Source organism: Macrotis lagotis, chromosome 1 (assembly GCF_037893015.1).
Source record: "Macrotis lagotis isolate mMagLag1 chromosome 1, bilby.v1.9.chrom.fasta, whole genome shotgun sequence".
Taxonomy (NCBI): Eukaryota; Metazoa; Chordata; class Mammalia; order Peramelemorphia; family Peramelidae; genus Macrotis; species Macrotis lagotis.
The window spans coordinates 189,304,020-189,331,103 of NC_133658.1; the positions used below are offsets into that span (position 1 = coordinate 189,304,020).

At 36.0% G+C, this 27,084-nt stretch overlaps 2 pseudogenes; both read right to left on the reverse strand.

Moving 5' to 3' along the window:
- Nucleotides 1–14,470: 14,470 nt before the first annotated feature.
- On the reverse strand, nt 14,471–15,326 carry LOC141514930 (small ribosomal subunit protein eS1-like; annotated as a pseudogene).
- A 3,198-nt stretch (nt 15,327–18,524) lies between these two features.
- On the reverse strand, nt 18,525–25,822 carry LOC141520064 (DNA endonuclease RBBP8 pseudogene; annotated as a pseudogene).
- Between the last annotated feature and the right edge of the window lie 1,262 nt (nt 25,823–27,084).

Sequence of the window (27,084 nt, forward strand, 5' to 3'; positions counted from 1 at the left end):
ATTCTAGAAAAGTGGAAAAAATACTTAAGTACAGGATTCTTATCTCTTTGGGAGATAATGTTATTTCTGAAGATTTTGGCATGATTTCCAATTCTAGGACTTATAACAAGACTCCAGATATATAACCCAATGAGTAAATGGAGATGGGACCTTTCCATCTGGTGGTGTCTAGGTACCAAACAAAATATACCTATTTAAAATTTTCACAGTAAGTCAATAGTCTAACAAAATGAAAAATAATAAAACTTTTATTAACCTCTCCCTGAGATTATGACCTAAAAGAAATTTGGTTCTCCTTCGCCCTCCATTCTAAACCATGATGGGGTAGAAAGGGCATATGAATGTGTGCATATGTAATGGAGAAAGGTTGGTGGGAGATCTAGGTGTTCAGGCAAAATTGCTTTTGCTTCCCAACCCAACTTCCAAAGGGGGTCTCATCTGGAATCCTTGGAGGACTTTTCTCAAAACAACCCAATTTTTTTTGACTGTTGGGAAGACAGAAAAAATTAGAAATAGGGATGTATCTTCTATGCAGTGTGTTAGAAAAATCACTAGAATAAATTTTAGGAGACCTCTTTTCTAGTCTAGGACCCATAGTTAATTAACTTAGATCCATTCCTTTCTTTTCTTGGCTCTAGGCTCCTTTTCTATAAAATATAGAGACTTAATGTGTAGTAAGTTTTATAATGCCCCTTTGTTGTTGTCCAGTCATTTATTTGTGTCTGACTTTTGGTGACCCCATGGACCACAAGAAAGGAGGCCCTTCTCTTTTCTACTATCTCTACCATTCCCTTCTCCTTTTGCCTTCAATATTTCCTTGCTGATATATTTGACAATTTTTCTTAACAGCTCTATTAAGAATATTTTATATCTAAGCTCAGATAAACACATAATTAAATTTTCAATGAGCCTTTTTTTGAGAAAACCCAAGTTTCTCCAAAATTCTCTCAATCAAATTTCCTGCCTAACAAGCTTCCCTCAGCTCACTTTAAGTTTCCTAAGCCTCTCGTGAGTCTAACTAAGCTTTCCTTTTCAGCAAGTTGCCCATATCTACCCTAGTCTATAAGAATTCCCCCAAATTCTGGTATTTTATCAGCCTAGGGAATTTTTAAGTTGGAAACTCCATCCATTAATGAACTTAGCATATGAGTCCTAGTAAGTCACCTAGGGAGGTGTTGGGGTGGGGGTTAGATGGGGAAGGACTGAGAAACTGAGACTTGGCAAGAAAGTGTAAGAGGTGGGATTTAAGCCCAGATTTTTCCTGAATCCAACCCAAGCATTTCATCCTAGGCTAGGGTTGCTTTATATTCATAGTAGCATCTAATTGAATTGACATCTTTCCCCATAGGAAAGGACAAGGTGACCTCATTATTATTAACTTTGCTATGTCCTAGAAGCTGGAGATACAAGTACAAAGTTTGAAATAACCCTACACATAAGGATCTTACATTAGAGAGAGGGAGATAATACATAACTAGACACACACATGTAATAGACTCACAAATATGTGTAGCATTCAGGTAACATTTTTCAGTATCTTAGCAGTGTGCTAGGAGTTGGGGACACAAAAGAGGCCAAAGATATTTCCTGTCCACAACGAAGTTATGATCCAATGAAGCAGCTATAAACACACCCACCCACATATATATACATATATATATATATATATATAATATAAATTAAATAGATATGAATATACACAAAGTACTTAGAAATGGGTATTTTGGGAGGGAGGGCACTAGAAATTAAAGTTATCAAGAAAGACAGTGTAGAAGATGTTACTTGAATGACATACTGATAGTGGCAAAGGATTATAGTGTGTTGGACTTGAAGTCAGAAAAATATGAATTGAAATCCATCCTCAGCCACTTCCTAGTTGTGTGACATCAACTAAACCATTTTTCTGCTTATATCAGTTTCCTCATCTATAAAATGAGATAGTAATAGGCTCTTCCTCCCAGGATTTTTATGAGGATTAAATCAGATAGCATTTGCAAGGTGTTTTACAAATCTTAAATTACTCTACAGACACTATTATCTTACAGAAGGTTTGATTCTACCTAGAAACCATTCAGCTTATTCTTCTTTTGGACTAAGACTTTAATGCTTTTAAATTATCAAATGAAAGACAAATAATTAACAAAGAGTAAGCAAATTAAGGCAGTAAATTGTTCCCAGCCCAGTAGTCCCTCCCCCTCTTCTTAGAGTTATTCAAGAAGATTAAAAACATAAGGAAGAGGGCTTTGCCTCTTAACTTCAGTACAAATTAATCCTAGTATCACAAATCATTTTATACACTTCTACTATACTATAAACGTTGTCAAAGAGCAATCTCATGTCTTTGGCAATAATATTTTAGAGTTCTACTAGTCAGACTAACACTTTATGTCCATTCTTGGAATTCTTGCCTCTATTTACCCTTGCTTGAAATCTCTGCGGTAGGATATCTATCTTACTCCTTACCAGAAAGATAATCATAGAGTCCAGAATGACTGTTCCTTTCCCTTCTTTTGTCTCTATCTTTCCTTGCATGTGCACCCAAAATCAGTAAATGTTTGCAAGGCCAAAGGCCTAGAAACCATATGAATCTGGGTAATGTATTTCAATAGACATTTTAATTCACCAAGCTTTCATGATCTTGGGTCCTCCAAAGTGTCTGTTGTTGTTGTTGCTATTTGTCATTTATTCTTTTTTTTAGGTTTTTGCAAGGCAAACAGGGTTAAGTGACTTGCCCAAGGCCACACAGCTAGGTAATTATTAAGTGTCTGAGGCTGGATTTGAACTCAGGTACTACTGACTCCAGGGCTGGTGCTCTATCCACTGTGACACCTAGCTGCCCCTTGCCATTTATTCTTTTTTTTTTTTGCTAGGCAATGGGGTTAAGTGACTTGCCCAAGGCCACACAGCTAGGTAATTATTAAGTGTGTGAGACTGGATTTGAACCCAGGTACCCCTGACTCCAGGGTTGGTGCTTTATCCTTGTCATTTATTCTTCTTTTTTTTTTTTTGCAAGACAAATGGGGTTAAGTGGCTTGCCCAAGGCCACATGGCTAGGTAATTATTAAGTGTCTGAGGTCAGATTTGAACCCAGGTACTCCTGACTCCAAGGCGGGTGCTTTATCCACTATGCCACCTAGCTGCTCCACTTGTCATTTATTCTTGAAGAGCATCATGGCAACAGGAAGGTCATACCTTGCCTTGAAAATGAATTGAATTTTTGCACAGCTATGTGAAGTCAGCAGTCTCACTCTCTTTTCCAGAGTCATCAGAGTCTAGTGGCAAGACATAAGTCTAGACAATTGGTAAATGGCCCAGGATGTAGTGGGAGACCTATTTTTTTAAGTTTAGAGACTTTCTCAAGTCTGTTTGTCTGCTCATGCAGTGATTAAAGGCTAGGTAAGAATTAGACAAATATGGCCTAGTTTGCCTTTCTAAAAGAATCAAACTGGGAATAAATTTTGTTTTTATTATTTTAACCTTTTTCCTTCTATTAATATTATTTGCTTCATTGTCAGATTTATGAACTTGGAATCACGATGCTTCTACTTACAATTTCCAGGAATCTTATCAACAGTTTTGCAAAACAGAGAGTGCAGAAAGCAATAGTTCTAGACTTTTGTCAGCTATAATAACTATTTTGGTTGGAGATGATTGAAAGTTAAAAATGGGAATGATTCTTCAAATAAGATACATAGATGACATGTGACAGGATAGCATAGTCTATAAAGAAGAGAGAAGGTCACAAAAGAAAGTCCAAGTAATGAAATCCCATAACTATACTGATAAAATTAATTCAACTTCATATAATGGGTGGTTTCGATGATACTTTTATCCAAAGTTTAAGGATCTTAAGACAACAGGTTGGAACTTGGGTCAAACTCTTAGCAGGAAATTGTGGGCAAAGGAAGTTTGCATAATTAACAGCCAGTTGGTTCTCAGAGGAATATTTAAAGTAAAGTTCTTCTGTATTACTAGAGGAATCAGACTCTGAATTTTGGCTAAAGCATATGCCATGGAAACCAGGAACAGTTTGTGGTTTAGAATTGAGCAAGGAGGAAATGAGAGAACCAGCATCTCAGTAACCATTTTTTTTTCTCTAATCAGGTCAAAAACGTATAGAAAAAGTAATTTATTGGCTGCATTCAAATAAAAATCATTTAAAATTAATTTGAATGATTCAGTGTTAGGAGGGCGAAGATGTTTTTTTTTTTTAGGTTTTTGCAAGGCAAATGGGGTTAAGTGGATTGCCCAAGGCCACACAGCTAGGTAATTATTAAGTGTCTGAGACTGGATTTGAACTCAGGTACTCCTGACTCCAGGACCAGTGCTCTTTCCACTGCACCACCTAGCCATCCCCAAGAAGATGCTTTTAAAAATAAATGAAATATGCAAAGGAAATATGCACTGCTTTTAAAATTAAGGCCAATGGGAACACAAATAAGCATTATAGAAATGAGACAACACAATTATACTGATAAATATACTAATTCCACTTAATGGGCAGTTGAAGAGGAGAGACTGAGAAGTAAGTGAGGAAAGGAGAAAGAATGAAGAAACTGGAGTCTAAAAGTTGATGGAGTAATAGGGAGATAAAGACTCAATGGGAGAAAAAGGGGAGAAAAATAAGAAAATTAAAGAGAGACAGCCTAGTACTCTAGCCATCATGCTGGATAAGAAAATTCAAATTCAAAAGCTATCTTAGAAACAATAGTTGAGTTTTGAACCTCAGTTTCTTTCTCTGTAAAATGAGAGTATTGGATTCAATGGCTTCAAAGTTTCCTTCCAACTATTTTTTTTGAGAAGATAGTAAGAAGGTGCTGGGCATGATGGGTACCAGGCAAAAAGTATAAGAATGAAATTGAATTTTAACAGGTTGGAAATAATGAATTAAAAACATAGTAGTTACTTCAGAATCAACTTCCATTAATGGTGGAGAGTTTAATTACTCTAATTTTCAAGTTATAGGTCAAATAATAGGATTCTATTATCTATTTGCATGCTTTTCCTGGTTAATCATGTTAAGTGAGGGAAAGAAGCTCCTTTAGATATTGGGATATTAGATATTGGGATATTAGATATTAGCTCAGTGATTTCTGGAGCTCTGCAAGGTGGACTATTACAATTCTTTCAAATTCAATCAATAAGCTTTGTCAATTCAAGATCCAGGTGGGCAACTCTCACATTTAATTTATTACATTTGGGAGAGAAGCTGTCATTTAAATATGAGATCCACAGTTGTCATTAAAGTAGAGCCTATTACTTCTTGTCAGTTTGGAGTTAGATAGGAAAGAAGGAAGTAGGTTTTGAGAAAGAGGACTCAGTGATGGATGCAGGAAAAGGATAAGGTAGCTAGGATATATGGTTAAAAGCTTGTAAACTTATGGGGCCAAGCTGCCCCAGAGACCTGGAAGGGTTAGGAGTCTTAGACTTGAGGATGAGGTACAGGGAGTTTGGGGATTTATGCCAAAGACCCCTTGATTTTCTCCAAGGAGTTGAGAGTCAAGTTGTTGAATTAGTGAAGTCCAGAACTTAATGATGGTAGCAGACTCAGAGTTGCTTAGGAACATCGAGATCATCTAGAGACCAATCAAATAAGAATCTCAGCTGCAACATGTCATATTTAGAGTCATCCAAGTATAATATATCAAAACTAATATGACCAGAAGTGGACAATCTTTGGATACCATTCACAGAAGGAAATATCAAGAAGTGTTTCTTCTAATACAACAGAACCCAATTGCCATATGAGGACAATGAGCTCAGGATTGGAGAGAAAGATTTTCTATGTAAGAAAAAAAGATAATGCTATCCAAACATAAAAAGGGCTGCCTTGAGAGGTGGTAGATTTACTCTTATTGGAAGACATTCAAACAAAGGTGGTGTCCCAACTCTCAGGATGTTATAAAAGATTGAAATAGATGACCTCTGAGATGTTATGTTTCTGGAAAATCTCAATCAGATTCTTGTTTAGATCATGGGCTATGTTGTTATCAGGGTTAATAGTTTAAAAGAGTGATGCCAAACTCAAATAGAAATGTATTTCTTTGAGCTTTATATATTGATTTAGACAAATGCTTGTGGTTCTGAGTTTGTCATCTCCAGGCTAAAATACATGAAGACTTGGAATATGTTTTGTATAGGTTCACTGTCTCTTTTTAAATCAATTGGAGAATAGAGCACTGTCATACTCTAATATACTTGGAAAATTTAACCTCAGGGATGCAAATATACTTCATCATTAGGAGAAAACTAACAAAATTTATCATACTAAGAACAAAAATATCCAAAACCATGTTATCTTGATAATAAAAAAACTTTGAAAAAGTACAGCACTCAATATTAAAACCTCTAAAATGTCTAGGCTTAGAGGAACCTTCTTAATATCATAAAAATTATTCATCTAAAACTAAAAGCAAGCATCCTATGCAAAGGTAATAAGCTAGAAGTTTTCCCAATAAATACAAGAGCAAAACAAGAATGCCCATTCTCCTCACTATTCTTTGATATAGTTGTTGAAATGGTAGCCATAGTAATAAGAAAATCCTAGGAATGCAGCAGGTTCCAATTGAAACAAAAATTTTAAACAAAGTTGCAAACTGCAAAATAAGCCCTCAAAAACCAACAGTAGGCAACTAGATGGCAGTCAGGAGGGCCCAAATTCAGACACCTTGTGAGACTCTGGGAAAATTGTCCTGATTGTTAAAAACAAAAAGAAAAAATAAAACACCAAAAAAAACCCAAATCTAATAACATTTATATAATAAAACCACAATTGAGAAACCAAAAATAGGCTGGGATGAGAGATATCTTCATGGCTAACATTATGGCAAAGTATTGGGGGGAAGCCCCACAAATATAGTGGGGGAGAAAGATGGTTTGATTGGATTGGAACATTGTCTAGCCTGTTGTCAGAGACCTGGATTGTGATTCCGTCAAAGGGTCAGTTTTAGTAACAAAGAAACATTCTGGATTAAAGAGAAATTCATACAGCAACCTGAGAAGTCATAGAAGGAATGGCTCCTGAGGTCATGATCCAGTGGAATCAATGAGGAAATTCTGTCAGAATTTCATAGATTTGAGGAGCTTACTGAATAATTATTTCTACAGTCAATAAAATCAGGTACGTGCTTCCTATGTAGACCACTCTTTGTCTCTTTTTAGATGGCTAAGATCAGGTCCCATAAAGATGAATTTCAATTGCAGTCAGCTTTGCATGGAATTCTGCAAGGGAATGAGTGAATGTCCTAAAAGAAATGTGTTTGATAGATTGCATTTATGTGACACTTCCTAGACCAGTTGCATTCTCTGATTTGCCTGTCAAACAGGCAATTAGGGACTAGCTTTTGGGTGGAGTTCCACCAGAAAGGAAGCAAGTTTTAGTCTTGGATATACAACCTGGTTTGGGCAGGTCAATTATTACAATTTTGTCTAGAGATTGAGACATTAGTGTCCTTCAATGAAAAATATATATGTGTGTTTGAATACATGTCCTGACCTGAACTTGATGAAGAGAAGTCCTATATCCTTCCTGCTTCCAAGTGGATGGAAGATGATGACACCCTCTCCCAGAATGATATGTTGTTTCTCAAGCAATGAATAGATAAGAAAATAATTGATCAGCAGTCCTTTGAGGGCACTAGTGAATTGTACTCGGAAATCTGGGGTAGTTCCTTCAGCTCCTTCCAAGTTTTACTATCCCCCTAAGGTTTTCACCCCACCTTGGCAGCTCCAAGTCACTCACATTGACTTCTGTTACCTGAAATCCAGGTGGGTTATGTTTTTATTCCCCCACAAAGTTCTCTAATACCCTTAAGAGAATCAGCAGTCTAGGCTCTCTGCAAATGACTCCAACCCATATGATGGTACATTCCAAAATATCTCTGTGTACTCCAATTCCAATATAATCTAAATATTTTATTTATTTATTTTTTCCAACTATATATTTGTATATATAAATGTTTATATATGTATTGTATATGTAGGGTGTGAGTAACCCTGTTCAAGTGGAAATGGATAGAAGACCTGTGTGGGGTCACAGTTATAGTGTAGAATGAGTATTAAGAATCTTGGAAATTAATATCCATGAAGGCACTTTTGGGAAGTTCTACAAGTCATTGTGGGAATAGCTAAATGGGAAAATGGAAACACAATCATTTTTTTTTCAAGATTTTGATTTTTTGCATTTTTCTTCCTTCTCCCTTCCCTCCATCATCCCCTGACAGAAATCAATTTAATATAGGCTCTATAGGTATAATCATGCTAAACAATGATTCATCTTAGTCATGTATCCAAGTTCCATTAATCAAAATCAGATTATCTTTTAGGCAAAAGTATTTATTTCAGAAGGTATAAGCACATGTGTACATATTATTCCCCCAGGGCATACTCAAAAAGCCCCTCAAGGACATCTCCTTTTTATATGAAACCTGGGTTATATAAGCTCTTTCTATTTAGATTTGAAGGACTTTGGGGATGAGTCTAATTAGGCCCAGGGTTGAGTTTTCCTTGAGCTTGGGAAGATGTTTTAGTTGTGTTGACCTAGAAAGGAAGAGGACCCAAGTGTATGTATATATATATATATATATATATATATATATATCTATCTGTGTGTGTGTGTGTGTGTGCTATATATTTGTATATATAAATGTTTATATATGTATTGTATATGTAGGGTGTGAGTAACCCTGTTCAAGTGGAAATGGGTGGAAGACCTGTGTGGGGTCACAGTTGTGGTGTGGAATGAGTATTAAGAATCTTGGAAATTAATTTCCATGAAGGCCCTTTTGGCAAGCTCTACAACAAATCATTGTGGGAATAGCTAAATGGGAAAATGGAATCATTTGGAGTTACCTGAACTCTATGTATTTGATGTCAAATAATATTTGTTCATGGAGTGGTGTGTGTGTGTGTGTGTGTGTGTGTGTGTGTGTGAAAATATTTCCTTTTTAGAGACAGAGGTGAAGTAGATTGGAGTACTTCACTCTATCAACTTCCCTTTCAACAACCTGGTATGGTCAATTGAGAGTGTGATTGGAACTTGAGTGTCTTATAGTAGATTTCAGAGAGCTGAATGAGGTTTCCATACTCATTGTTTGAAAGTGTCCTTGCCTTAGTCAATATGATACACCAGGCATGTCAGGTCAAGGGTGAAGAGTATGAAGTTATCAATCTTGCTAATGCTTTCTTCTCTAGTCTTGTGGTTGAAACTGGGTCAGGAGAAAGTTGCCTTCATCTAAGAATGAGTCTACCATGCCTTGACCTTTTTCCTTCAATGTTATCTAAATTTGTTTTAATATTTCCACAATATGGTGGACACAGACCTGAACATGACTTCTCTTTCTGAAAGCAATGGAATACATCACCAAATTAATGATATAATATTGTCTGGACCAGATGAAGCCAAAGTGACCGAGGCACTGGATCAAATGATGACCCATATGAAGTCCAGGTTGGGAAATTAGCCTTAAGAAAATCTAGCACCTAATACACTCAGCAAAGTTCAGACAATACAAATAGTCCAAAAAGGAAGCCTGGATGCTTACTAGACTCTTCAAACTTTGTAGCACTCATATTCCCTATTCATGTATCTTTAGGACCCCCCCCCCCATTTACTTAGTTACCCACAAATCTGTGCTTTTTGAATGGGACTCAGAATAGACTACAACACTGAGGCACATACAGCACATCATCCAACAATCTCTTTCCCTGGACCCTTATGACCCTGTGAAACTCATGCTCTTGGAGGTCTCTGACCACAAAAATCAGGCATAGTGGAGTGTTTGGCAGGCACCTAGAGATAGATAAATGACCATTAAATGTCTGGAGTCAAAAGCTTCCCAGAGCAGCTACTTTTAAATACAATTGCTCTCCTGCTACTGAACCCTATGTGATATAGAACAGATGCCACAAGATCAAAGTAGTTCTGCCCTGAGTTGCCTGTCGTGAGTTGAATGACACAAATTGTGCTCTTATTAAGTACAATAGATTTCTGTTTGCAAATGGAAATGGTCCATTAAAAATTAAGCCTGTCTAGTGCTCTCAAACTGTTCCCTTTCACAAACAGGTTATAACTTTACCTGAGACTGAGGACTTCAGTCCAAGCCCTAGCATCCTGATGCCCCAGATAGCCCAATGGACCCCTACCTATGAAAATCCAACTCCTGGGGAAAGCCATTTCATTTGAATGAGGCAAGCATGCAAAACGGTCATTAATCCTCACAGGGGCTATTCTGAGGGATGGGGGCCCAGGCAAATCCAGTGGATTGAGCAATAAACTGAATTTGGGACATTTGAAAGGTCCTTAAGGAATAAGGCAGATAAGATCTTTGATATCTGGGCAATTCCTATGAGTCTGGAAGAATGATTTGGATTATAGAAGGAACAGAAATGGGCAATCAAGAGCTCTCCCTTTTGTGCTAAGGACCTGTGACAGAATTTTGCTGATTCCTTCCACACAATTATTTGTAGGACATGTTAGTACCCATTGAAGCATCCTATGCCCTTTACTAACTGAATAAGCAAATTGATACCCTTACAAGCATGAGAGAGCATTTGAGAAGTGAGTTCATTGCCAGTTAGGATATGAAGGCTGGGATGACATGTTGCTTTGGACTCAGAACCATGTATGACTCCTCAACAATGGCTAAGCAGCTATTCTGTTCAACTATGTTGCTCTTTCTAATAAGATTGCTCATCTTTGAAAGACCAGCATGGCATAATTCTTCCTCTATATCATTAGAAGGTAGAGTACTTCCCAATAATTCTATCACATGATACCCCAGAACCATGGGTATGGAAAGATGGTCTGAACTATTCCAGGGGAAAGAGATGTACCAATTAAAGGGAGCTTAAACTATTTCTCTGGGGTGAGAATGTTTTGCCAGGTGTTCTAGGGAATATAAGGGAGTGGTTGTATAGAGAGGATCTCAGTATCATTTTAGATCCTGAAAAAGGTTTCATGCAAAAGTTTATGTCTCTTAATCATGGTTCTTTAGATGATCTTGTTTTTAGAAAATTAAATAGTAATTTTGTCACAGTGTCCTTGCAGAGGCTCTGATTTGCCAGAACTACTGTTTATCACCATCTCACATCAGGGACAAGAAATGTTCTACTATATTGAAGGTGCAATCATCATTTCTGTGGCTCTAATATCCTTGGTGATATTCTGCTTCATCATTACCACTTTGCATTAAATTACAAAAATATGAAATCATGTGTAGCAAACAGACTGTAAGACTTTGAGATTGTCTTTTTGGAGGAGGAAGGAAAGACTTAGGATTTCTGACTTTTGTATTTATTTTTGTACTTTTTACACATTTTAAGAATCATTTTTTCTCTTTTAAAATTAAATTAAAATGTTTTATGTGAAGAGGAGTAAAAGATCTAATATTTGATCCTTTTGAAAGTTTGGAGGAGAGGCCTGTAATTTCTGACTTTTTCCCTCAGCATTTTGCTTTTATTGTTTTCATCCCTTTCATCTCTGTTCCCATGCCCCCCCCACTTGACCAAGCTCTCTGCTCCTGCTTAGCCCATCCTGAGAAAACTATCCATTTTTGTTTTTGTTTTGTTTTGCTTTTCAACTTTATTCAATACTATTCAAAATGAGAAGATCTTCCAATAAAACCCCTATTAGCATTTAAGTGTGGTGGAAATATCTTCTAGAAATTTCACTATTCTTTTGACCCTACTTCTCTCTGTTTCCTCAGTGTAGTTTTCTTTCCTTATGAAACTTGATTGATACCAGTTTCTCTCATCTAATGTAATGGACCCAGTTATGTGGACTCCAAGCTTGTCAGACTTAGTGGGTATCTGAGGTCAGGCAGGTAACCAGATCCTGATGATTTACTGATTAGAAGTATTTCTAGATGGAAATGGGGGTCCAGAGAATCTTGGTGCTACTATACCCTTGTGGGATATTCTTGTTATGTTAAGGCAAAGTAAACTCCCTTCTTTGTTAAATGTTTAGTCACTTGAGGGCATCCTATCATCCAATGCTAAGCTTGAAGTAAGAGGGTAACTTTAGAGTCATACCTACAACTAAGGGGAAATTCTATTCTAAATAACCACAAAATGTATTATACATTTGGGGATCAATCTAACAAAATATGAAAAAATACTTGCACAGATTGAATTACAAAAGTCCTTAGAAGAAATCAAGAACAACTCAAATAGCTGGAAGAGTATTCATTGCTCATAGTTGGACCTGCAAATTCAATAAAAATGATGACTTTGCTGTGAATTTGTAACTTTAATCTTATACTATTTCAATTATTGAAGAGAAAATTTACAGAACTTGATAAAATAATAAAAAATGAGACAAACAGGAAAATTTTATTAATTTTGAAAGATAGTCTATGAATTTATATGATACGTAACAAAAATGCATCAAGTTGTTTATAAAAGAGATCACATGGGTTCTTGGAAAGGTGCCTGATTGGTTTTTGGAGTGAGAGGATCTGTCTTTAGATCCTGATTCTGACAATCACTGTCTGTATTAACTCTCCTAGTAAAATATAAGTACCTTGAGTGTAGTGATTTGATTTTTTTTGTCTGTCACTCTGGGACCTAGTGCAATACTTAGAACATAGTAGACACTTAATAAAATTATATTGATTGAAAGAATGACTAATGTACATACTTTCCTCGCATCCCTTTTTACTACTAATAATAGCATTTATAAAGTATTTTAAGTTTTATAAAATTATTTACAAATATCTACTTATTTTATTTTCATAATACTCTGGGAGATGTTATTAAATTATAGATGAAGAAATTGAAGCAGAAAGAGGTAAAATAAGTGACTTGTTTAGAGTCACAAGGATAGTAAGTATGTCTTTGAGTATTTCTTGGAGTCAGGAGGATGGGAGTTTGAATCTGATCTCAGACACTTGACTATTACTAGCTGGGTGATCTTGGGGCAAGTCACTTAACCCTGATTGCCTAGCATCCAGGACCATTTCCAGTCATCTTAATTCATATCTGGCCACCAGCCAGATGACTCTGGGGAACAAAATGAGGCTGGTGACTTAGCACAGCACTCCTTCACTTAAATTCAATTCATATGCTTGTCATGACATCACTTTCCTGATGTCATGGTCTTCTTCAAAAATGAAGGACAAACACTATTATAATTTTTTTCCACATCACCACAAACATAGCCTGTTTTGGGTGAAGGGAACCAAATCTCAATGGAAGATTTTTGGTTAGTTTTTTAAAATCTTAATAGTATTTTTGAGTGTATTTTGTGGTTTATTTATTTTCATATTATTACAATAATCTTGTGGTGAAAGTAAACATAACCCCCCCAAAAGATAGAGAAATCTCAAGAGAAATGATGAAGTGAGAGTCTGTGTTCAGATTCCACCTGCTCTGGCTCTGGGATGAGTTCCCTTCTTCATCATAAGTCCATCAGAGAAGTTGTTTCAGTACCTTTTCTCACAGTTACTAGCTGTATTTCCTTCCATTCTATTCCTCCCCACTTCCATTTATTCTATTCTTTCCCCTTTCACCTTATCCCTGCTCAGAAGTGTTATATCTGATTACCCTCTCCCATGATCTTCTTTCTCTTCTATCACCTATTCCCTCTTCCCCCTTATCCCATCCCTTTCCTCTCATTTTTCTCTAGAGTAAGATAGATTTTTATTCCCTATTGAGTGTGTATGTTATTTCTTCACTGAGTCATTTCTGATGAGAATGAAGGCTCACTCATTTCCCCTCACCTTTCCCCCTTCCACTCCATTGTAAAAGCTTTTTCTTGACTCTTTCATATAAAATATCTTAGCCCATTCTACCTCTCTTTTCCCTTCTTCCCAGTTCTTTCCTTTATCACTCATTGACTTCATCTTTATACTATACCATTATATTCAAACTCCTCCTGTGCCTTGTCTATATATGCTCCTTCTAACTGCTCTTATAAATGAGAAGGTTCATATGAGTTAACAGCATCTTCTTTCCTGTAGAAATACACACAGTTCATCATTATTAAACCCCTCATAATTAGTCCTTCTCTTCCACTCTCTCTGTGCTTCACCTAGTCCTTTACTTGGAGATCAAGCTTTTTGTTCAGCTCTGATAATTTCAACAAGCAAATGTGAAAGTCCCCTGTTTCATTGAAAGTCCATCTTTTTCCCTGAAAAAGGATGTTCAGTTTTGCTGGGTATGTAATTCTCAGTTGTAAACCAAGTTCTTTTGCCTTCTGGAATATCATATTCCAAGTCCTATAAGCCTTTAATGTAGATGCTGCCAGATCCTGTGTAATCCTGACTGTATAGCACCATGGTGGTTGAATTGTTTCTTTCTGGCCACTTGTAGTATTTTCTCTTTGACTTGGGTTGGAATTTACTATAATATTCCTGGGAGTTTTTTTGGGAGGATCTCTTTCAGAAGGTGGTCAGTGAATTCCCTCAATTTATTTTACCTTCTAGGGTAAAATAGGATTTCCTAGGATCTCAGGGAAATTTTGATGAATTATTTCTTTTTTTTCCACAATGATAAATTTTTATTTTTCACCTCATTTAAAAGTTCTTATTTTAGACAGATTCTTGAACTGGTGGTTCATAGCCATCAACCTTTTCTACTTTTGTTCCTGTTTCATCTCCTGAACTTTTTCCAGAGCCATCACCTTCACCATGCAGCTCCATTAGCTTTCCCAATTCAAATTTGGGCTTCTTGAGCATCTTGACTTTTCAAACAAATACATCATGGAGAGGGTAAATGGACTTGGCAAGCCTTTTCTATGTCTTTTCCAATGCTGTCTGGAATTAGTTTGTTGACAACTTCTTTCAAGTCATTTGTCTGCACTTCTTGGGTCATGATTTCCATCACTTTCTTACGAGTTTGACAGACCTGTTGGTGCTTGGGCATAAGAGGTGTTACGGATCTGGTTGTTGCACTTTTTAGTAAAACTAACACAAAAAAGGCAGAGCAAGTAGCCATTGGTAGTTTTGACATCAACATGGGCTTCAATCATGGTCTGCCACTTTTTTGACCATAGAGCACATCTTGTCCTGGGTAAGATCCTTCTCATGGAAATTTGTCAAACAATTTTTACCCTGAACATCTTCAGTAATTAACTTGAACTTGTGAAAAGCAACCTCATCATTCTGCAAATCAACAAGGCTCACTTCAGAAACTCAACCCTTGAGACCATCAGAGGCAATTTTTGTTCCTTGAGTTCTTGTAACCAGTGTCTTGCCAATATTGTGAATGCTTAACATAGCTGGTTCTTTTACATCATACCAATCCTTCTTTGAAAATGGATCAACCACTTTCTTCTTGGCTCCTTTTTTACTGCCTTTTGTCAGCTGCTTATTCTTGCCTACTGTCATGATCCGGCTCTGAAAGCCAAAAGCTGAATTATTTCTTGAAAGATGAAGCCTAGGCTCTTTTCCTGGTCATGACTTTCAGGTAGCCCAATAATTTTTATATGATCTCTGCTGTAACTGGTTTCTAGGTTGGTTGTTTTCCCAATGAGATATTTTACATTTTCTTGTAATTTTTCATTCTTTTGGTTTTGTTTTATTGTTTCTTTTTTTCTTTCAAAGTCCTTTAGTTCCATTCTGTATTTAAAGGAGTTCTTTTCTGTCCAATTCTGCTTTTTTTAAGGCATTCTTCTCCTCATTTGCCTTCTGGGTTGCTTTTTCCAATTGGCCTAAACTGGTTTTTAACATATTCTTTTCTTCATTTTTTTTGTATTTACTTCAACAACTTGCTGACTTGGTTTTCATGAGTTTCCAGCATTGCTCTCATTTCTCTTCCCAATTTTTCCCTCAACTTCCCTTACTTGCTTTTCAAAGTCTTTTCTGAACTCGTCTATTGTCTGAGTCCATTTCCTATTTCTCTTAGAGGCTTTGGATACAGAAGTTTCAACTTTGCCATCTTCTGAGTGTGTATTTTGATCTTCCATGAGACCAAAGTAATTTTCCATAGTCAGGTTGTTCTTTTTTCTGCTTTTTGCTCATTTCCTCGGCCTATGACTGGTTTGCTACTTCCAAGGCTTTGGGGGGTGGTGGTTTGGGGAACCCCACAAGGACCTTAAGACCTTAATTCCTCCAAGGTCTTATGAGAGGCTCTGACCTCGTTCCTGGCCTGGACTCTGATGAGGGGGCTTACATTTTTGTGAAGTGAGAAAATGTATACACTAAATAAAGTTGCTTATCTATCTAAATAAATCACTTATTTATTCTCTGAGGTTAAAATAATCATTATTGGATTTATGAGAGAAAGAGAGCAAGTGTGTGTGTGTGTGTGTGTGTGTGTGTGTGTGAGAGAGAGAGAGAAAGAGAGAGAGAGAGACAGAGAGAGACAGAGAGACAAAGAGAGATAGAGAGACAGAGAGACAGAGACAGAGACACATAGACAGATAAGAGAGACAGACAGACAGATCAGAGAGAGAGGCAGACAGAGACAGAGACACACACTGAGACAGAGACAGAAGCAAAGACAGAGAGAGTGAGAGAAGAGAGACAGAGACAGAAAAAGACAGAGACAAAGAGACAGAGACAGACAGAGACAGACAGAGGCAGACAGAGTAATACAAAGATGGACAGAGACAGAGGCAGACAGAGACAGACAGAGACAGACAGAGACAGACAGAGGCAGACAGAGGCAGAGACAGAGGTAGACAGAGGCAGAGACAGAGGTAGACAGAGAGAGGGGGGATATCAAGGGTATTAAGACCAATAGCACTTGGCAAGGAACAGTTGGCTGAGGTAGGATTTGTGAGAAAAGACTTCTGTTGACAGAGCAGTCATCATCTTGGGGACTTCACTTTGAGTCATGACACTCCTACACAGGTCATTTACAGGGATCCTCACAAAAACTTCATAAAGCAGAGAACGTAGAAAGCAGTAGTTCAGTCATGGTCCTGTATTGCTTGTGGTGACCAGAAGTTGTTAGAATAGTTTTTATATAGGTTCTATAGATGATAAGTGCCAGAACAAAATGACATTTAAAGAACAGAAGGTCAGAAAGAAAGTCCAAAGTAATAATGATAATCCAATTTAATATAATGAAAAGCTTCAAAAACTCTTTTTTTAAAGGAAGAAAACTGCTGGGGTCCAGCCTCCACTGGGTCCTTGGAACCTGACAGGAGGGATAGAATTGGCAAAATGAGTTGAGTCAACACAGGGGTTAAAGGCAGGAGCAGGTTGACTGACTGTCTGCTGCTCAGATTTATTTTTATAGCAAGCAAGCTAAGATCATTTCCTTGGTTACAAAAGTTTACAATTTTCATTATCAATCATATAGTTCATATGGTTACAAGTTTGATCATGTAGTGGTTACAAGTTTGATTATCAATCATGTAGTTAATTTTTATCCCTGCTCAGACCCTGATGACCTCAACCTGTCTGCTACCTAGTTTACTGCTGCATGTAAAGTTATTCATTAAGCGGGGTCTCTCCTAATAATAATCTTCTGATACAATTTCCTTAATGGAATGTTTTTTATGTTTCTATACCATGTGTGTAATGTTTTTCGATATGCTCCCTTGACAACCTATAGTGAGGGCAGTTATGTTTGTCCACCCGTCCGTTGATTCCTTCAATAACCAATTTTCCTTTCAGGCCTTGTTGGTAGATGCCACAGTTTCTAAGAATTTTTATTCTTTCCCAATAAACTAAGGCTGTTAAAGTTCATATATGTTGGTCATCTATACTAACTATTCTTTCACCATCTTTATCATATATTCCTGTGTATGGTAAGGGGGGCAAAACTATTAATTTCTCATGAATTCTACCTAACCCATCTTGTATCTGTTTTCCTAGTATATATTCTGACATCTCCTTGGAATTCCCAGTGTTGAGTTTTCCAGAGATTTCATAATGTTGAAATCTTTTATATGCCTCAGGGAGAGGCAGTCCTGTTAAATTTGGACAGAGTTCACAATCTGTTTTATTCAAGGAATTTCTCTGGAATCCTTCCTTTATAGTCATTCCACTATTAGGATGAATAAGTTTTGCAATGAATATTAGACCTACAAATATTGGTATACATGGAATCCCTATAATATATTGAGGAAGGAAATGTTGTTCCATCAGGTGGTGTGGCTGCCTTGAGTCTTTTTGCTGAGACTGTGTCAAGCAGCTTAGAGACCCTGGCTCTCAACAGAAAACAAGCATTTTCTAAATGTTTACTACGTGCTCAATCCTAGCAATTAAAAATGTAAATTGGAATGCATGCAGAAAACTTGAAGTAAAATGTTTAGGAAGACTCTTTGGGAAAGCAGCAAACCAACAATGAAATCTATCACTTTTTAAAAAAAATTTATTTAGATATTACAAAAAACAAAGGATAAAACCCTCACTTTTATATGATAATGAAAAATAGAAGATGCAAAATTAAGAAAAAGTGTATAAGCACAACAAAAATGCTCAAAATTCTTTTAAATAATATTTCTTGATATACTGTACTCAAATGACATATTAATCAGTCTGTAGGAGATTTAAGAGGGGAAGAAATTAGTTTTTTTATTCCAACTTTATAAACAAATGAGGAATTTTGTTCTGGTACCTATTGCAATTTCATCAATTTCTATGACTTTTGTTCATTGCTTTTGAAGAAATCATTGCATTGTAAGGCTGCTACCTTTTGGAATGTGTACAAGAATCAAAAATCTTCCTTAATGTACCCTCTGTCCATACAAGTTTGGGTTGAAGGAAGCTCAACTTCCCAGGAATTTTCAGGTGTGTTGGGAGGAATATAGCAGGAATGGTGTCATAAAAACAGGAGACTAGTTTCTTTTCTCTATTTCTTCTTCTGGAATATCTGCAAAATCAATTTCACATATTTTTGCATGTGTGTCTGAGCAATTTTTCTCCTCTATTTTTTACCATATCACTTCAATATGAGGGATATGTTTCAATGTGATCATTCTTTCATCATATTTAAGGCTCCACAAATGCTTCTTGCTTGACTTTATCAGATATATCTTCATGAATGTTTAGCTTTTTTGCAGAACTTATAATTCTTCATCTTCTACTTGGATATTTTCTTCTGGTTCACAGAGAACTTTCTGCCAAATAGTATTTATATTTTTCATGTATGATCTGATCAAACAATTCTAATAAGCTGCTGTTCACTTTTCTTACTCATTTTGAACTTTTCTTTCCCTTCTGCTTCTTGATTTTTAAAAACACAGTTTCACTAATCAATGCACACCCTGTGTCCACAGTCTTGCCTTCTAATCTTGATTGACTACCATCCTTTGTATCTATTACAGTAATATTCATTTTATATTGAGAAAAATCTACTGCTGGAGCCATACTCTGCTGACATTTTCCAAGAATGATTTATCTTGAGTATCTTTGTGCTTTAGTTACTCTGCAAGGATTTTAACTGAAGAACAGAGGCTAAGTTCAAAATATTCATGTCCCATCCTGCCTTTCATTTTTTATTGGCTCATAAGTGCCAGTAGCCTTCAAGTCATCAAGGAGACACTCTGACTCTAGCTAGTTACATAGAAGTATATAGATTTTGAAGGAAGGATTTTCTTCTTCTATTTGTATTCTTTTATTTGGGGATAATTCATCATAGGACAGGAAGATGTATTCCTGTGAACAGGAATCTTCTTGGGACTCTATTCTTATTATGTAAGTCCCATTTAAATTTATGCAGCTAGAGGAAAGTCCTTTGGATGGGTTTCAAAGCATCATGCAGAGTAATTTTCCTATATTGTTTTTAACAAACTTCATTTCCTTGGCTTTTTTCTGATAGTGGATAGCTAAAAATTGATCAGATAGGTCTAGGGGCCTATCTCAATGACTCTCTTAATTCAAGGATTTCAGGACAGAAAATTGATGGGTGCTGATATAGGAACTTGGGGCAATGCTCCCAGTGGGAAGTTGGGGTAAAGGAGGGTTACAAAATTAACTGTCAGTTGGTTGCAAAAGATAAGGGGAATATGCTGGAAGCAGGCTGTGGATTTTGACCAGAGGACATGTCAGGGAAATGAAAAACAGTTTGTGGGGCAGACTGAGCAAAGAGGAAGTAAGAGAAGCAGCATCTCAGTCAAAAGCAAGGAAATATTTTTCTTCAGAAGATACTAAAACAGAAAAAAATCAATTCTAGCACTACATACGCATAAAAAGACAATTAAATTAATTTATGAGTGGTTCAGTGTTGGGTTCTTTTTAAAAAATAATGAAATAAACATTTAAGTTACATGATTTTAAAAATTAAGGAAATTCAAGAATGAATTTGCATCTAAAAATAAAAATTCAATGAACAGCATTCAAAGATGTATTTCCAGTTCAAGTAATGAACAATGGATGGAGAAAGGAGGAGATCAAAATGGGACAGGGACAAAGAATGAGACAAGGGAAGAGGAAAATATGGAAGAGAGGCAGGATGAAGAGCTTTATGCTTCTAAGACCTTAAATTCATAGACTGAGAACTGGGAGGCACCTAAAAGTAATATAGTCCAACTCGTTCAGTTTACAAATGAGGACAATGAAATCCAGAGAATTTAAGATTACATAGCTATTAAGAAACAGAACTGAAGTTCAAAATAAGAAAGGGCGGGGGAAAGGGAATTGAAGAGACAGAATTACATGAAGGAGAAAAGTTAGTGAATGGGGAGAAAAAAAGTTAGGGAAAAGAGAGGATTCTTTGGTCCAGCAATACCACTACTAGGATTATAACCCAGAGATAATAAAAAAGGAAAAATGATCCATATGTACACAAATATTTCTAGCAGCTCTTTTTGTGGTGGCAACGGATTTGAAATTGAGGGGATGCACATAAATTGGGGAATGACTGAACAAATTTGTGATATTTGAATGTGACATTTCTGTAACAACATTTCTGTAACAAATGTTGAGAAAGTGGATTTTAGAAAAACCTGAAAATATTTATGTGCATTGTTGTTGAGTGAAATGAACAGAAACAGGAGAACATTGTACACAGTAACAGCAAGCTAACTCTTCTCTGCAATACAGTGATAAAAGGCAATTCTGAAAAACTTGGGATGGAAAATTCCAGCCATATACAAAGAAAGAACTATGGAGTCTGAATGCAAATTAAAGCATACTATTTTCACTTTTTAAAATTTTCTTTTTTTTCCCTTTCCCGTGGATTTTTAAAATCTTTCATTCTGATTCTTCTTTCACAACATGACTAATATGGAAATGCTTAAAAAAACTCAAACAAAAAGATGACAAAAGCCCACTAATCTCTAAAGGAGATATTTTATAATGAAACATAAAATTCACATCCAGTTTATAATGAGGTGCTTGCCACAAGTTAATATTTTTTTATAACTAATTCAATATACTTATTAGCTCTTTAGTAGTTAACTCTTCACAGTTTTTCATAGATTTTTTTTTTAGATTTTTGTAAGGCAAATGGGGTTAAGTGGCTTGCCCAAGGCCACACAGCTAGGTAATTATTAAGTGTCTGAGGCAGGATTTGAATTCAGGTACTCCTGACTCCAGGGCTGGTGCTCTATCCACTGCACCACCTAGCTTCCCCTTCTTCATAGATTTTCACCAAATCTTATGTTCTCTTGTGGGTGAAATAATGACAGCCTACTCACTGGATGGCTGTTGGGGAAGGAATTCAGATGATTTAGTGAAGAGATTGCTTAAAGATGAAATTGAGAGTGGTGAGCAGAGAGTTGACCTCAAAGTCCAGAAGATAGACTTAAGACTTGCCTCTGCCATATACTAATTGTGTGACTTTGGGCAATTCACTTAAATTCTTAGGGTTCCGGGCAACTCTCTAAGGATATAGGTTGCAAAGATAATGTTGACCTGCACTGGAAATTCCAGGTCAAGTCCTCTTATTATTAATTATCCTTTAAGTAATGTAAACATACACACATATACACATATGACTGTGTATATAAACACATGCATATAAATGTATGCAATACATATAGACACATTTTATTCATACCATATAAATAGTATATATTATGTTTTACACATAACTGTGTGTATATTCTGTAAATATATATGTAATAAAATATGCACATATAGTTATATATAGATACATATATATGAATGTATTATTTAAAAAAGCTATGCATTGTGTGATTATAGCAACCTCTGTCCTCTTTTCTGTTCCTTTACCACCAAGTGGAAGTGGGACTGGATAAATAAATGCATAAACACAATATACATATATATATTCTTTACTTAGTATGTATATATGCATATATTATATATATATATTGTATGTTTATGTATATGTACGTCTGACCAGGTCCAAATCCTTGATAGCTTCACTGGTGGAGTAGTAAACTATATTTCCTCCAGGGCTATATATTTAATCCCTAAAAGATGCATTCTCAGGGGATGCTACATAATTTTATTTTACATTAATTTAACTCTTTGTATTTAAAATGTGAGATTCAACAGTCAGCAAATTGCTCTACTATTGGAAGAATTGGACTCTGTTTATATTGACATTCTGGTTCATCAGTGAAACCAGAATAGAAATTTTCAGACAAATGGAAGTACAATTCACTCAATCTCCTGAAAAAAAAAGATGAATTAAGAGGTGGTTTCACTGCATGCCCAAGGGGAGCAAGAAATATCATTTCATGCAATATTTTATCAGTTGAAGTATGCTTGAAGTATATGGAAATGTAATCAAAAAGAGCACAATGAAGATGTTCAATCAATAAATTGATTAATAAACCTGTTTATATTAATTTCTTAAAATGTTCTGGACCTAGCATTGGGTATACAAAAACAAATTTGAAATGATTTCTGCTTTGAAAGAGTTTATCATCTATTCAGGGAGACATCATATTTAAATACATATTTATAAAAAATAAACATATAAAGAACAAATTCAAAACAAAGTGAAGATAATCAATTACAGTATAGTAAGAGAGATTGCCAGTAGTCTGGGGCACAGAAAAGGTTTACAGTGGAATCTGGAGCTTGAGATGAGAGTCTTGTAAGAAGTGAGGGATTCTATGAGATAGAAAAGGAGGATACATCCCAAGGATGGAAGACAAGGAGATGGAAAATTGAGTGCTATGGGTGAGGAATAGGCAGAAGACTGACTTGGATGATCTGTTGAGATTGAAAAAGGGAGTAATATATAAGAATGGAAAGATAAAGTTTAAGTTGCTAAGAACTTTAAAAACCAAAGAAGGACTTCATATTTAGTAACTTATATGCCAATCTCTGTTTCAGAGGAAGAAGTAATAAAAAATCCAATAGAACTTGACAAAAACCCTTAACCTTGACTAAATCAGCATATACCTTGATTCTTGATCACTTCAATAGAGGGTAAGCAGAACAGAAAATCACATAAAATAGACGCAGTAGATTAGTGATTAGAAAAACAGTAGGATTAGTGAAATAAAAGAAGACTAATCAGAAGCATAATTTTTAATACACATCTTGTACATTTTGAGTACTTTCTTTTAAAAGAACCAGAAGGGATTAGACACTGTGAATGTCACATAAAATTATATAATTTCTCCTGGACTTCTTCAGATACTAAATGTATAACCCCCTGGAAATTATGAGTTGTTGTCCCAGTGAAGCCATCTTCCAGAATTTGCAGCAAACACAGAAATGTTTGTATGTATGAGCAAACTATATATATACAGTCATATAAACTATTCATATAGATATGCATACATATATGTATATATGCACATATACATATCAAGAATATATGTATGTATTATAGTCAATTGAGTTTGCTGAATGACTGGAACTTGAGACTGTGAAAAGCAGGTGTCCAAAGAGAGAACAGAGATTAGCAGCTGAGAAGTTTTGAGTGGGGAAGAGGAAAGAAAGGTAACGGTAATGATGTCTAATATGCCATAGTAGTTAGAAGCTTCATTTTCCCCAGGCAGCACCAGAAGAGATTATATCTAAAAAGCAGCTCCAAGTGTTAAAAATATAGAATTCTCTCTCCTTTCTATCTTTCTATCCTCCCTACCCTGTCCTTTAATAAATCAAATCTAATAATCATGTGTAGCTTGGATTGTATAATAGAAGTGCTGGGAAGGGATAATTAAGAGAAAAGCAGAAATATTGGGAATATTTTTATTTACTTTTGACTTTGTTAACTAAACAAATTTCCAAAGAAATATCATTCATGCAAATTGACATTTTAGAATTAAAAAATTAATTGTTCCCGATTTAAGACTATGCATCCCATTTTAATAATCCCACCCAATTTAATAATCCCACCAAAAGGACAATTAGGTAGTGCAGTGAATAGTGTACTGGTCCTGAAGTCAAGAAGACTTAATTTCCTGAATTCAAATCTATCCTCAGATCTTGATTAGCTATGTGACCTTGAGCAAAGTCACTTAAAACTGGCTAACTTAGTTTCCTCATTTATAAAATAAACTGAAGAAGGAAATGACAAACTACTCTAGTTTCTTTGTCAAGAAAACCCCAAATGGGTCTTGATGATTATGAGCCCAGAGTTAGTACCTGTTCTACTATTCCAGACTGCTTCCTGAAAACATTGAGGCATTAGACCCTCAGAATGGTCAAAAACAAGACATGATGCCTTGTTAAAACTTCTTTCCTACAAACAAAGGAAAACTTTCTCCTAGAGCAGGGGCTGTCTGGTCTGGTCCAAGGGCCATTTGGTCTGACAGTGCCATGGCACTGGAAATTCAATAAATGTAGGAGCTTTTAGGAGCAAATTGAATGTTTGACCAAAAATAGTAGATGAATAATGTTATAAATATCCAAATGACCCATGGCTAAAAAAAATTTCCCCACCACTGCCCTAGAGGGTCGGAACAACCAAAAAAACTGAACATATTATATTTGGGCAATGGAACTGAGAGAAGTGTGTTCCTTGGAATGCAGAAAGCAGAAAGGAAGGAAGGAAAGATACATTTCTTACACATTTAATATATGCCATTTATTGTACTAAACACTTTACAAATACTATCTCATTTGATTCTCACAACAGTTCTGGGAAATGAGTGCTATTATTAATTTTATTTTATACTTGAGGAAACTGAGGTTGGCAAAGGTTAAGTGACTTACTCAGATAATAAATATTTGAGACTAGATTTGATCTCAGACTCCAGATCTAAAGTTTCATCAACTTTGCCACCCAACTCCCTTTTGGCATGCTAAGGCAGAAAGTGACTCTTTATTGGGTGAGGGTCTTTATAGGAATTTCTAAGACTGACCCTAAAGGACACCCTTCCACCACTGAAAGCTTGGGGAGCTGGGTATTCTTGGTAGTGAATAATTCCATTCACTAATTAATGACAAAGAATGTCATTAAAGTAAAGTGCAGAATGTTAGATTTAAAAAAAGATTGAATTTAGGCCACATTATTATAGATGCTCACATCCAGGACCATGGAAAGAATGTTCTGCTAGATTCTACTCTGGTGAATCCACATCTGCAATAGAGTTTGGTGCCACATTTTAATGAACAAAGTGAGAAGCAAGGTTAACCAGATTGGTTACATTTCTTGAGGGCATTCCCTATGAAGATTAATGGAAAGAACTAGAGATATTCTGTCTGGAGAAGAGAAGACTTAAAAATCATCACGTGGAAGAGAAAATAGATTTGCTCTATTTGGCCCAAAGGTGAGAATTAAGAGCAATGAATGAATTGAATGAATTAATGAATTAATTGAAAGAAGGCAAATTTGACCTTTATATAAGGAACATTTCCTAACAATTAGATTTATTCAACCTGGAATAGACTGAATCTATGATGATTCATCATGAATTGTGATGATTATGTATGTCCTTTGTTCTTGAAGAAGACCATGACATAAGGGGAGGTGATGCCATAACAAGCTTAATGAATTGGATTTGAGTGAGAAGGCTGTGCTAAGTCACCAGTTACCCTTTCACCTCCAGAGTCATCTGGGTCCAGTGGCCAGATAGGAATCAAGAGGACAGAAGACAGCTCTTGAGGAGAGGCAATCAGGGTTAATTGACTTGTCCAAGGTCACATAACTAATAAGTGTCAAATGTCTAAGATTGGACTCAAACTCCTATCCTCCTGTCTCCAAGGCCAGTACTCTATTTACCTGGCAATAAGCATTTATTATATGCTTACTATGTACTAGGTACTCTATTAATCCACTGTGAGGAAACAAAAACATGTACCCTGTTCTTATGGAACTCAAATTATATAAAGGAGATAAGGTGCAAATAACTGGGTTTTTAAAAAATGGATGCCTTTGGGGGATTGGGCAGGAAGGGTCTCCTGCAGAAGATTTTAAAGAAGTTGAGCCATGAGGACAGAGAGAATTTCACCAAATGTTTAGAGTGTAGAATATGGAGATGCAGTGAGAAACAGTAGTAGGCCAGTGTAGGATAACAGAGTATGGAGAGTAGGGAATTACTTAAGTTTATTGAGGGGGGTGGTGGTATGAAATTGTCATACCACTTAGGAAATATCACTTTGGAAGCAGAATTGAAAATAGGTTGTAGTGGAGAAAGAAGAGGCAGGAAGACTGATTATAAGGATATTCAGTAGTTTAGATGAAAGGGATGAGGGCCTTGTGAAAAATAAGTTGTGTGAATGAAGAGGAAGTATATGAGATATTGTGAAGGTAAAAATGGGGCAAGAATGAGCAGTTGAATTTGATACCAAAATTTCAAGTTTGTATGACTGGAAGGGTGGTGGTATTCTTGACAATAATAGAAGAGTTGGGCAGAAGGGAAGAGTTTAAAGTGAAAGGTACTGAGTTCTGATTTGGACTTGGTAAAATTCAAGATCCTTCTTCTATATTCAATTCAAGAAGTCCAAAAGGTAGTTAGTGATGAAATATTGGAGCTCAAGAGAGAGATTAGAGCTAGAGGCATATAGATCTAGATAGGTTTACCTTCATTAGAAGTCTTTGAATAAGAGCTGAATGAATTCTTGTCAAATAGTAAGTATTCAGGAAATATTCTTGCTCATGCAATGAGTTGTATTAAAAGTCTTATGAGGTCCTTGGCAAGGCTGAAATTCTATAAAATTTTGTTTCTGAGTTATATTTGTGGTCCTTGTTTAGGTGAAGTGTCAAACAGTTATTTACTTTTCTTGACTTGTGAGGGATGTGGTTTCTGACTGTCAGAAAGATTTGAATAGAATTACATCAGTTCTGCTTTTGTGGGGAGATAACAGCTCTATAAAT